Raw genomic sequence first — 12,500 nt, 5'->3', positions numbered from 1 at the left:
CATTTCTTAAATACATTTCTCTAAACTTATCTATCACAAATATATCGGTTTGAATGACCACGTCAAGCGTCAATTAAAGGTTGTGATGTAATTCCCTTTTTATAAATAAATAGATATATAATAAATCAATACATATATATAATACAACATATATATATATATATATATATTATATATATATATATATATATAATATATATATATATATACATATATATATATATATATATATATATATATATATATATATATATATATATATATATATATCGAGCTACAATGTCCTTTAAAAATCTATAATTCGCTCTACCTCGGAATTAATATATTTTCATCTATGCTTAACCGAAGGGGAATTTTTTCTCGATAATAGACTGCCTGGACCTGGTCGGGGCGCGAAACCCATGGAGCCTTCCATATCCAGGAACGTCAGTGAAGCTTTTACCTACTACACCACCGCAAGCCTCTTGCAGTGGTGTAGTAGGTAAAAGCTTCACTGACGTTCCTGGATTTGAAAGGCTCCATGGGTTCGTGCCCAGGTCAGCAAGTCAATATTATCGAGAAAAAAATTCCCCTTCGGTTAAGCATATATGAAAATATATTAATTCCGAGGTAGAGCGAATTAGATATTAAAGGACATTGTAGCTCGATATATGTATATGAATCGGAAATGTGATGTTATGTACTTATATAATATATATATATATATAATATATATATATATATATTATATATAATATATATATATATCATATATATATATATATAAATATATATATATATATATATATATATATATATATATATATAATATATATATATATACATATATATAGATATATATATATATATATATATATATAATATAAGTGTGTGTGTGTGCGTGTGTGAAGGGCAAACAGCGTGAAAGAAGGAAGACACACGAAACGGCTGAGCAGATCCAAAGAAGAGAAGATGACCATTAATTTTCTCTCCAACGACCCAGATGTACCATTACTCTTTCTTCTTCTTCTCTTAACTGACGACGGAAGAAGCGAAAATGGATCTCCTTTTATCGTATCTCGTTTCATTCTCCTCTCACTTGATGATCAAGATGATTTACTTAGTTCTGATGATTCCTTTGTGCGGGAATCAAAGAAGGTGGAAGACGATTTCTTCAGTTCTCAGCCGAAATTGAACATAAAAATAATTACAGATATACTTTAAAGGTATATCTTAATTCCTCTTTGAAGATGAAATGCAATGGAAGGAATATATAGAATTACTTTTCTAACTGACACAACACAAACAATTTCTATCCAGAAATATAAATGATCCAGCACGGCCTTATGCCAGCAACAGGTTCCTTACCCTAAGGCGACCCTTTAAATATAGGACGTCTAAACCATTAGGATGCCTGAAATGGACCTTCGGTTTCTTCCTAATCAAGAAGGGCCAGATAATGGACAATAAATACACTAACATCGTAGTAGCAGCATAAAAGGTCGAAATCCAAGATATATCATAGAATTATCAGCCTTATGAACATCACTACTGAGGATGTTGTGCAATTGGAACCTCTGCTTCGGAAGTTCAGCGAAGATGCAATGCATCACTACCCTAATGCTATTCTCCTTCCTTTTTTAATAAACCTTTACGTATATTAATTTATCCATTCCTTTTTTTTTTTTTAATGGGAGTTCTCTTCTTCCCAAGTGGACACCATAATATCCTTCTTGAATTTCAAGTCATGGGCCCGGGTGGTGGGCTTTTTCCATATGAATAGGATTCATCTTCTGAGTGATAATAATAATAATAATAATAATAATAATAATAATAATAATAATAATAATAATAATAATAATAATAGTACAAAAAAGACAAGAGTAAGGAAATATAGCCAGTAACTACAGGCCTGCCTACCAATAATGTGGAAGTTACTAAACAGGTATCATCAGTGAAAGGCTATACAACTACCTAGAGGAGACAAACACCATCCCCCAACAGAAAGGCTGCAGAAGGAAGTGTAGGGGCACAAAAGACCAGCTCCATCATAGACAAAAATGGTAATGAAGAACAGTAGGAGAAGGAAAACCAACCTAAGCATGGCATGGATAGACTATAAGAAAGCCTTCGACAATGATACCACACACATGGCTAATAGAATGCCTGAAAATATATGGGGCAGAGGAAAAATACCATCAGCTTCCTCAAAAATACAATGCGCAACTGGAATACAATACTTACAAGCTCTGGAATAAGACTAGCAGAGGTTAATATCAGGAGAGGGATCTTCCAGGGCGACTCACTGTCCCCACTACTCTTCGTAGTAGCCATGATTCCCATGACAAAAGTACTACAGAAGATGGATGCCGGGTACCCAACTCAAGAAAAGAGGCAACATAATCAACCATCTGATGTTCATGGACGACATCAAGCTGTATGGTAAGAGCATCAAGGAAATAGATACCCTAATCCAGACTGTAAGGATTGTATCTGGGACATCAGGATGGAGTTTGGAATAGAAAAATGCGCCTTAGTCAACATACAAAAAGGCAAAGTAACGAGAACTGAAGGGATAAAGCTACCAGATGGGAGCAACATCAAACACATAGATGAGACAGGATACAAATACCTGGGAATAATGGAAGGAGGAGATAAAACACCAAGAGATGAAGGACACGATCAGGAAAGAATATATGCAGAGACTCAAGGCGATACTCAAGTTCAAACTCAACGCCGGAAAATATGATAAAAGCCATAAACACATGGGCAGTGCCAGTAATCAGATACAGCGCAGGAATAGTTGGAATGGACGAAGGCAGAACTCCGCAGCATAGATCAGAAAACCAGGAAACATATGACAATACACAAAGCACTACACCCAAGAGCAAATACGGACAGACTATACATAAACACGAAAGGAAGGAGGGAGAGGACTACTAAGTATAGAGGACTGCGTTAACATCGCAAACAGAGCACTGGGGCAATATCTGAAAACCAGTGAAGACGCAGTGGCTAAAGAGTGCATGGGAAGAAGACTAATAAAAGCAGACGAAGAACCCAGAAATATACAGAGACAGGAGAAAGACAGAAAGAACAGAGGACTGGCACAACAAACCAATGCACGGACAATACATGAGACAGACTAAAGAACTAGCCAGCGATGACAATTGGCAATGGCTACAGAGGGAGAGCTAAAGAAGGAAACTGAAGGAATGATAACAGCGGCACAAGATCAGGCCCTAAGAACCAGATATGTTCAAAGTACGATAGACGGAAATAACATCTCTCCCATATGTAGGAAGTGCAATACGAAAAGTGAAACAATAAATCACATAGCAAGTGAATGCCCGGCACTTGCACAGAACCAGTACAAAAAGAGGCATGATTCAGTAGCAAAAGCCCTCCACTGGAGCCTGTGCAAGAAACATCAGCTACCTTGCAGTAATAAGTGGTACGAGCACCAACCTGAAGGAGTGATAGAAAACGATCAGGCAAGATCCTCTGGGACTATGGTATCAGAACGGATGGGTGATACGTGCAAACAGACAGACGTGACGTTTGATTGAGAAGGTCAAGAAGAAAGTATCACTCATTGATGTTGCAATACCATGGGACACCAGAGTTGAAGAGAAAGAGAGGGAAAAAAATGGATAAGTATCAAGATCTGAAAATAGAAATAAGAAGGATATGGGATATGCCAGTGGAAATCGTACCCATAATCATAGGAGCACTAGGCACGATCCCAAGATCCCTGAAAAGGAATCTAGAAAAACTAGAGGCTGAAGTAGCCCCAGGACTCAGCAGAAGAGTGTGATCCTAGAAACGGCACACATAGTAAGAAGAGTGATGGACTCCTAAGGAGGCAGGATGCACCCGGAACCCACACTATAAAATACCACCCAGTCGAATTGGAGGACTGTGATAGAGCAAAAAAAAAAAAAAAAAAAAAAAAAAAAAAAAATAATAATAATAATAATAATAATAATTCGTCGGAAGTTATCTCGGAAAAGTAAGATAAGCGTGCTTTTGAGCTTGCGTGCTTGGAACGCATGCAATTCGAATTAACAAGACAATTATCTTTCCATGCTTGCAAGCGCTTCTCTCCTTTGTTCCCGTTCCACAAAAGGGAACGGAACAGAGAGAGTTCCAATAGTTCTCTCTCGCGGAAACAACGGAACGGGCGAACGAAGCCTCATTCATTTACTTGACCAACTGTTCGCGTGAACTGTTTGCTCTCAATTAAATTAACCAACAAACTCTCCTATTAATTGTTTAATATTTCAAATGTCATCATAATAACAGAATGCTAGTATAATGAAGTAGATATAATCTGCCGCATAAATAATCAAGATTTCGTATCATAACAATCAAATGGAATAAACATCAATTATAAACACGAATGACATCAAGGAGATCTCCGCAGATGTGACGCTAAGTAATTAGAACAAAAAGACGATTCCAGAGACTGATATTGAAGGGACTCTTTCTTATATAGTCTAAAATAAAAAATAATATAAATTATAATCCAAATTTTCGCGATTCGAGAGAAACGATGTCATGTCTCCAGGAACCCAAAGTCAAGTTCAAGGATATGAAATCGAACAAGTTTTAATCCTAATAATTACGACTTTATGAAGTAATGATAATGTCCTCAGTCACCCAAATAAAAGTTATGGATCTGGGTATGTAACGTCATGAAATGGAGTATAATTAATAATAATAATAATAATAATAATAAGAATAATAATAATAATAATAATAATAATATGGAAAAGTAAATCCACAGTAATATGTCTGATCTGTTATTTAAAACAAACAAAGCAAAGCTTTCGAAGACCTGCACGGTCCTCCTTGACAAGGAGATTGACAAGTAGGACCGTGCAGGTCTTCGAAAGCTCTCTCTGCTTTGTATTTTAAATAACAGATCAGACATATTACTGTGGATTTACTTTTCCATTTTGTTTTATTAACTCATGTGATTATGAGGTTTCTTTGAATAATAATAATAATAATAATAATAATAATAATTATAATAATAATAATAATAATAATAATAATTATTATTATTATTATTATTATTATTATTTTTATTTTTTTATTTATTTATTTTTTTTTTTTGCTCTACCACAGTCCTCCAATTCGACTGGGTGGTATTTATAGTGTGGGGTTCCGGGTTGCATCCTGCCTCCTTAGAGTCCATCACTTTTCTTACTCTTCTGCATGAGCCATGGAGCTACTTCAGCGTCTAGTTTTTCTAGATTCCTTTCAGGGATCTGGGATCGTGCCTAGTGCTCCTATGATTAGGTACGATTTCCACTGGCAAGATCCCATATCATTCTTATTTCTATTTTCAGATCTTGATACTTATCCATTTTTTTTTTTCCCTCTCTTTCTCTTCAACTCTGGGTGTCCCCATGGTATTGCGACAGCAATGAGTGATACTTCTTGCTTGACTTTGTCAATCAACGTCACGTCTGGTTCTATTTGCACGTTTCCCCTACCCTGATGCGTTCTGATACCATAGTCCCAGAGGATCTTTGCCTGATCGGTTTCTATCACTCCCTCAGGTTGGTGCTCGTACCACGTATTACTGCAAGGTAGCTGCCCTCTGTAGCCATTGCCATGTGTCATAACGATGGCTAGTTCTTAGTCTGTCTCATGTATTGTCCGTGCATTGGTTTGTTGTGCCAGTCCTCTGTTTTGTCTGTCATTCTCCTGTCTCGTATATTTCTGGGTCTTCGTCTACTTTTATTAGTCCTTCTTCCCATGCACTCTTTAGCCACTCGTCTTCACTGGTTTTCAGATATTTGCCCCCAGTGCTCTGTTCTCGATGTTGACGCAGTCCTCTATACTTAGTTGTCCTCTCCCTCCTTCCTTTCGTGTTATGTATCTGTCCGTATTTGCTCTTGGGTGTAGTGCTTTGTGTATTGTCATATGTTTCTGGTTTTTTTATGATCTATGCAGCGGAGTTCTGCCTTCGTCCATTCCACTATTCCTGCGCTGTATCTGATTACTGGCACTGCCCATGTGTTATTATTATTATTATTATTATTATTATTATTATTAGGAAGGAGGCCTTCTCTGAGGGCAGTAGCATTGAATACAATAGCTGTTTCAACGGCATTTAATTTATATAGAATCTTCTCAATTCTTCTTATGATCTTCTTCTCGTCAGCATGTAGCTGGTGGTAGTATTAAGTTTCCTAAGGACATGTAAAGATTTTCATTTGTCTTAGGTTTATTCCTCTAACGTGTCGACAGCGCACAGGCAGTCATCTATGAGAGTATACAGTAAAGTGAATTAAGATACGTTTTACAAGTATTTATAACATGCAAGGTCGTGTACAATCGGTGGGCGGGTCGATGAGCAGGGATTTTAATTGGCCGTTGGATGGTAACGAATCTTTCCCTGAGGCGATGAGACCTGCGAAGTCTGGCCGGAGTTATTAGCGTGGGTTGGGTGTTGGTTGGGGTACCTACCTCTTGGGCGGCAGGTACTGCTGCATTCTGTACAGATGACACATCTTCCGCTCGTTCTCTCTCTGCTTTTCTTCTCTTTCTCGTCTCTCAGTTTCTTTCTTTCTCTCTCTGCAAATTCCTCTCTCTCTCCCTCTCTTTCTCGTTCGCTTTATTCTTATTCTCTCTCTTTTGCTTGTTTCCTCTCTCTCTCTCTCTTTCTCTCTCTGCTTGTTCCTCTCTCTCTCTTCTCTTTCTCTCTCTGCTTGTTCCTCTCTCTCTCTTTCTCTAATCTCTCTCTCTTTCTCTCTCCCCTATCTCATCTCTGTCTCTCCCCCTCGATCTCTCCTCTCTCTCTCGTGGCGGTATACGGAGTCGGATGGTTTCTTGTGCTATTTCTTCTTATGATGGTAGGAAGAAATTCTGTTTCTTTTACCGTGTTGATAGTCGGCTTTTTCTCTAATATGTGTAATGCTTCAAGGTAAACGTAGGCGTTTCCGGTCAGGTGCTGGTCAATAATTTTTATGTTCGTTATAAGTTCAGCTCTTTCTGGTCTCCTGTTATGTTGTTCCCTGTAGTGATTGAAAATGGCCCCTTCTTGAAGGTGGCAGGAAAGTCGCTTGGAGAGTCTGGTGGTGGTCATCCCGATATAAGAATTGGTGGCATCCATCCACCGAGCATGTGAATTCGTAGATGACACCCTTTCTCTTCAAAGACGTTTCTGGGGGCGCTGGGTTGTTTTTAAGAAGCAGCTGGCTGTTTTCATTTTTTGGTGTTTTTGTAATAAATTATGAGGCTAATTTTATCACTTTCTGTAGTGGGGGAAGACATTTTCGCTGATTTTTTATTTTATAGCCTTTTTTCGTCCTTCCAAATATTTGTGGTTGCATATGATTTTTATAAAATATCTTTATAGCTCCACTTTGGTTGTTCGTTTCGGTCGTTCTTTCCTGGTGCCATTTATTTATGGAGTCCCTCGTTTGGCGTTCGACCATGCGGTTTGAGAAGTTATTGTTGATGAGGACTTGTGTAGACCTTTCGATCTCACTGGTGGTTTCTCTCCATGTGGAACAGTGTGTAAGGGCGCGGCGGACGAAGGCATCTACCACCGATCTTTTATACCTGTCTGGGCACTCGCTGGACCCATTAAGGCATAGACCCGGGTTTGTGGGTTTCTTGTAAACCGTGGTGGTGTATCCCGTAGGGGTCTGCTGTACCCGAACGTCCAGGAAGGGTAGGGCACCGTCTACGCTGCGTTCACACGTGAAGTGGAGGACGGAGCATTCTTCGAAAGTCTTTCTTAAAGTTTCAAGGTCCTCTTCTCTGTCAAAACTTATGAAGGTGTCGTCTATGTAGCGGTAGTATTTGGGGAGGGCAGGGGATCTTATTGAAAACCCTTTCTTCGACGACACTCATGTAGAAGTTGGCAAATAGGACCCTAATGGGGATCCCATTGCCACGCCGTCAATCTTGGCAATAAAGATGTCCTCTGTGGGTGTGAGAAAGGTGCCTTCTTAGTGCATATTTCAAGAAGGGCTTTTAGGGCTCCTCTGGGATGTTCAAAGCCTGTGTGTCCTCACATCTATACTCTGTCGAGGATATGTTCAATCGTCTCGTCGACTGGAACGTTCGTGAAGAGGCTCTCGACGTCAAGAGAGGCGATGATACCTGTAGACGGAGAGTCTCGGAGTTTACATAAAAAGTCGGTAGACGACTGTAGACAATACCTTTCTGGGATATATGGCGTAAGGAGTTCGTTGAGTCTCTTCGCGATTTTGTAAGTTGGGGTTGGGATTTGGCTTATAATAGGGCGGAGAGGATTACCAGGCTTGTGGGTTTTTACGGTGCCGTAAATATACCCTGGATTAAAGTCACCCTGGGCAAGGGGAAGCCTGGGAGCATTCCTAGCGGCATGGATTCTTTCGACCGTCCTATTAATGTCTCGTCGGATGTCTTCGATGGGGTTCTTGTTGATTTTTCTGAATTTGAATTGATCAGCCAGTATTTGGTCCAGTTTCTCGTGATATTCAGAGGTCTTGATGAGCACTAGGGCAGCAGCTTTGTCTGCCCTTCTTATTGTTATTTCTTGGTTTGCTTTCAAGTTTTTGGCAGTTTCTTTCAATTCTCTGGTAAGGATAGTGCTTCTGTATGGGGCACCTCGGTTGGTAAGGGCTTCTGCTAACAGTAAGGGCTGGAGGGAGTCACTCGACCTGACCCTACCTTCGTCCTCGAGGGACTGAATAGAGTCAAGCCTGGTAATCCTCTCCGCCCTATTATAGAAGCCAAATCCCAACCCCAACTTACAAAATCGCGAAGAGACTCAACGAACTCCTTACGCCATATATCCCAGAAAGGTATTGTCTACAGTCGTCTACCGACTTTTTATGTAAACTCCGAGATTCTCCGTCTACAGGTATCATCGCCTCTCTTGACGTCGAGAGCCTCTTCACGAACGTTCCACCATTCTAGTATTAGAGGAAAAATGTTGAGATTTTCTAGAGATCACCTTAAGAGCTGCAGATTACAAGTAGACCTTTTGCTTCTCCTGTCAATGGAGAGGGAATTTTCATAATTAAATTACACAGGGATTTCTTGTCAGAATTTTTTTTAACTAATTATGGGATACATGATAATGCCATAAAAAAAACTTATGAAAATTTAAAACATGAGGGTTCTTACATAATCTTTCCACAGAAAAAACTAATCTTGAAGAAACCATGGTATTGAAAACTGATTAAAAATAATTTTTTTGTGACTGATTCAATCCGCACAAAACCTTGATGTAATAGAAACATTAATGTCTTTCAAGAAACTATTTTTGGCACAATGAAAATGACAAGAGTGAAGATGAAAAATGGAATGGGTTCAATAATGAAAACAAAAATAGTTTTTTTGTGTTGCACTTTCATAAATATTCACATTTTAAAAGTTTTATAATGACAAGTAGTAAAATCAATATAACAAAATCAATACGAAAACCAATATGATATCTCACAACAACAATGACAATAAAATAAAATAAGAATGTTCATAAACTCAATAACACAAATTGTGATAGTAATAACAAAAATACATATACAACCAAAAATAGCAAGAAAAACAAAATATGGAAAACCTAAGATATTACAAGTTAAATGAATAAAGGACAATACCAAGTGGAAAACATCTTGAAAATAAACACATGCAAAAACAAACCAATCAAAATTAATTACCGCTAAAAAAGTTAGCTTCACCAAAAACAAAAATAACATTGTATGAACACTCACCAAACTCGAGAGAATGCTGGGTTGCTGAAAATAAGATAAAACGAAATATTATTAGCCATATGAATGAAATAGATAATAATTAACACTATAATATAGTCTGATCATTGTTATAACTGTATGTCATTGAATCTGCACTCTCTCTCCTCTCTCTCACTCTCCTGGGAGACAACCCAAAATGTGATAAGAAAACTCAATCATCTCCATATTCCTGAGCAAAGCAACAGAGAGAGAGGAGAGATGGAGAGAGAGAGAGAGAGAGAGAGAGAGAGAGAGAGAGAGAGAGAGAGAGAATGTTCAAGAAGAAATGTTTCCTGGGTCACTTGACAATCAAGTTTCTTTTTCTCATTTCCCAAGGTGTATATCTTTGGCGGTTTTATACTTTCTTGGAAGAGCTACTCCTGGTTATAATTTGCAAAACGAGAGAGAGAGAGAGAGAGAGAGAGAGAGAGAGAGAGAGAGAGAGATGAAATTTTTCGGTTTAAAATAAATTTACCTCTGCTCCAACTTCCTTCCCTATACTCGCTGTCCAAGCTCTCCAACTCCGTCTTTTCACTGTCTCAAGCACTGAATGGCCGAATGTGTCCCAGTGCTTGGCTTCGTAGCCTGATCTGAGTATATCAAATCTTGCAAGATTCACCTCTCATAGTTTGCCAAATTCAGCGGAATCCTGAATGACTGAATTCTACTGACTATTATTAATACTCCCACGTTCAAGATGAAAAGAGACTCAAATGAAATTCTCTCTCAAATAAAAATAAAAAAGAACTACATTGCATCTAACTCTACCTGGACATCAAAAACCATTATGGGACATCAAAGACAAACGGGTCATGGGAAATGAACCCGAACTCACAAGGGGGCAATTTCCGCCTGGTGTCAAAATCCATGTGGAGGAGATTAGCGATCTGCATGTCTCTCTCTCTCTCTCTCTCTTTTCTGCAATGAGAGACGGGAATGAGAACACTAAGAGATGGTGTTTAAGTTATTTTCTATGCATTTGTATATTGGTTTTCAATTTTAATGGTTCACTTATTATTATTTATATATTTACAGCAGGATCTTCTATCCCCTCGCTTTATCTTGGCCCAGTCATAGGCTACTTGAACATCTATAAGTATCCCTTGCCGAATGTGAATTTATATTTATCAAGAATAAATGACTACCATTAATTTACCTAATTAAAGGTGGCTTATATATATATATATATATATATATATATATATATATATATATATATATATATATATATATATATATATATATATATAATATATACTTTTAATTACTATTTAAATCAGCCTTTGAACTAACTTTTGAAGTCCCGCTAAGACCACCAATCAAATTAGTCTCTGAACTAAGCCCAGAACCTCAACTTGCAAGTTCCGTCACGAGATGGCTTTGCATGCAACATCCAGCCCACGACTTCTTGAGACTCTGCAACTTTAACAAAAATTACAAAGCTCTATGGCGTAAGTTCCTACGATTATGAGTCGATATAAAAAAAAAAGTGCAGACCCAACCATTTGCATAATGCTACCTGTGTTTACATTGATAATTACTTTAATAAATTTCGCTCCTTTTCATTCATTTTCCCAACTAATTTCTGTTGAGCCATTCCTTCTTGGGTGACTAGGAAAACAATTATGTACTCGGCAATACAGAAAATACAAGACAATATATATACTATACTATATCTGATAAATAGATAAGCTATATATATATATATATATATATATATATATATATATATATATATATCTATATATATATATATATATATACAGAGAGAGAGAGAGAGAGAGAGAGAATGTTCTCGGGCTGGAAAGAGACATATACAGAGAGAGAAAAAATAAAATAAAGTAAATCTGTCCTGAATGTTGCATAAGTGAAAATATACACACATATGTGTGTGTGTGTTTGTCTGTGTATTTTGATGCAACTTTCAGTAGATCTCTTGCGATTTATTTTATATCTCTCTCTCTCTCTCTCTCTTCTATTCATTATCAGTGCAGTCTTAGCTTTCACGGACACCCACGTGACGAATGACTCAAAAGAAATTAGGTGAGAAAATGAATGAAAAGGAATTAAATCAATAACACAAAATCTTACTAAGAATATCTCTTGTTCTAGCCAACTTAATCAAAGAATAACAAATTGCGTAAATAAAGAAATAAATAAATGTATTAAATAATATTTTTAAAAAATACTTAAACACAGTGAAGCACTTTCACTTGGGAAGTCTACCATCTGTCTTATTCCTGTTGAAACTGGGTCAGAAAAAAACATGAAATCAATCAATCATGATTTCAGTTTCCACCTCTGCATTATACCTTCATTCAAATCAAATACTTTGGCGGAAAATTCATCAGAAATTTGATTATCTTTGACAAAAGCAAAACAAATCTATCACTTAAAATTTCGTCACCATTCTCTTTTGCAATAAGTATTCTAGACTTATCATAAGTATACAGTCATTCACGCAATGTATACTCAGTTCTAACCTAAACGATAAAGCAAGCAAGTAGTTCCCCTACAACCAAGGTAAATATCTAAATGACTTTCCATTCAACTAAAAAGCTAATAATGCCTTTGGTACATATACCCAGAGCAGTAATGACCAAACGACCTCATTTGCATAATCGAATATCCTGGAATTAAGAGGGAAAGAGACATAGTAACTAATAATAGATGATGAATGATCCTAATTACACAATTTGTATTAATGTAAGAGATTTGAATTACGTATTAATTAAAAAGAAATAGAATGTAATATAGATTTTAGGCCAGAGCCAAGAG

Source organism: Macrobrachium nipponense, chromosome 34, assembly GCF_015104395.2.
Source record: "Macrobrachium nipponense isolate FS-2020 chromosome 34, ASM1510439v2, whole genome shotgun sequence".
In the NCBI taxonomy this organism is placed as follows: domain Eukaryota; kingdom Metazoa; phylum Arthropoda; class Malacostraca; order Decapoda; family Palaemonidae; genus Macrobrachium; species Macrobrachium nipponense.
The sequence above is the reverse complement of the archived record's forward strand: the minus strand, read 5'-3'. Positions refer to the sequence as shown.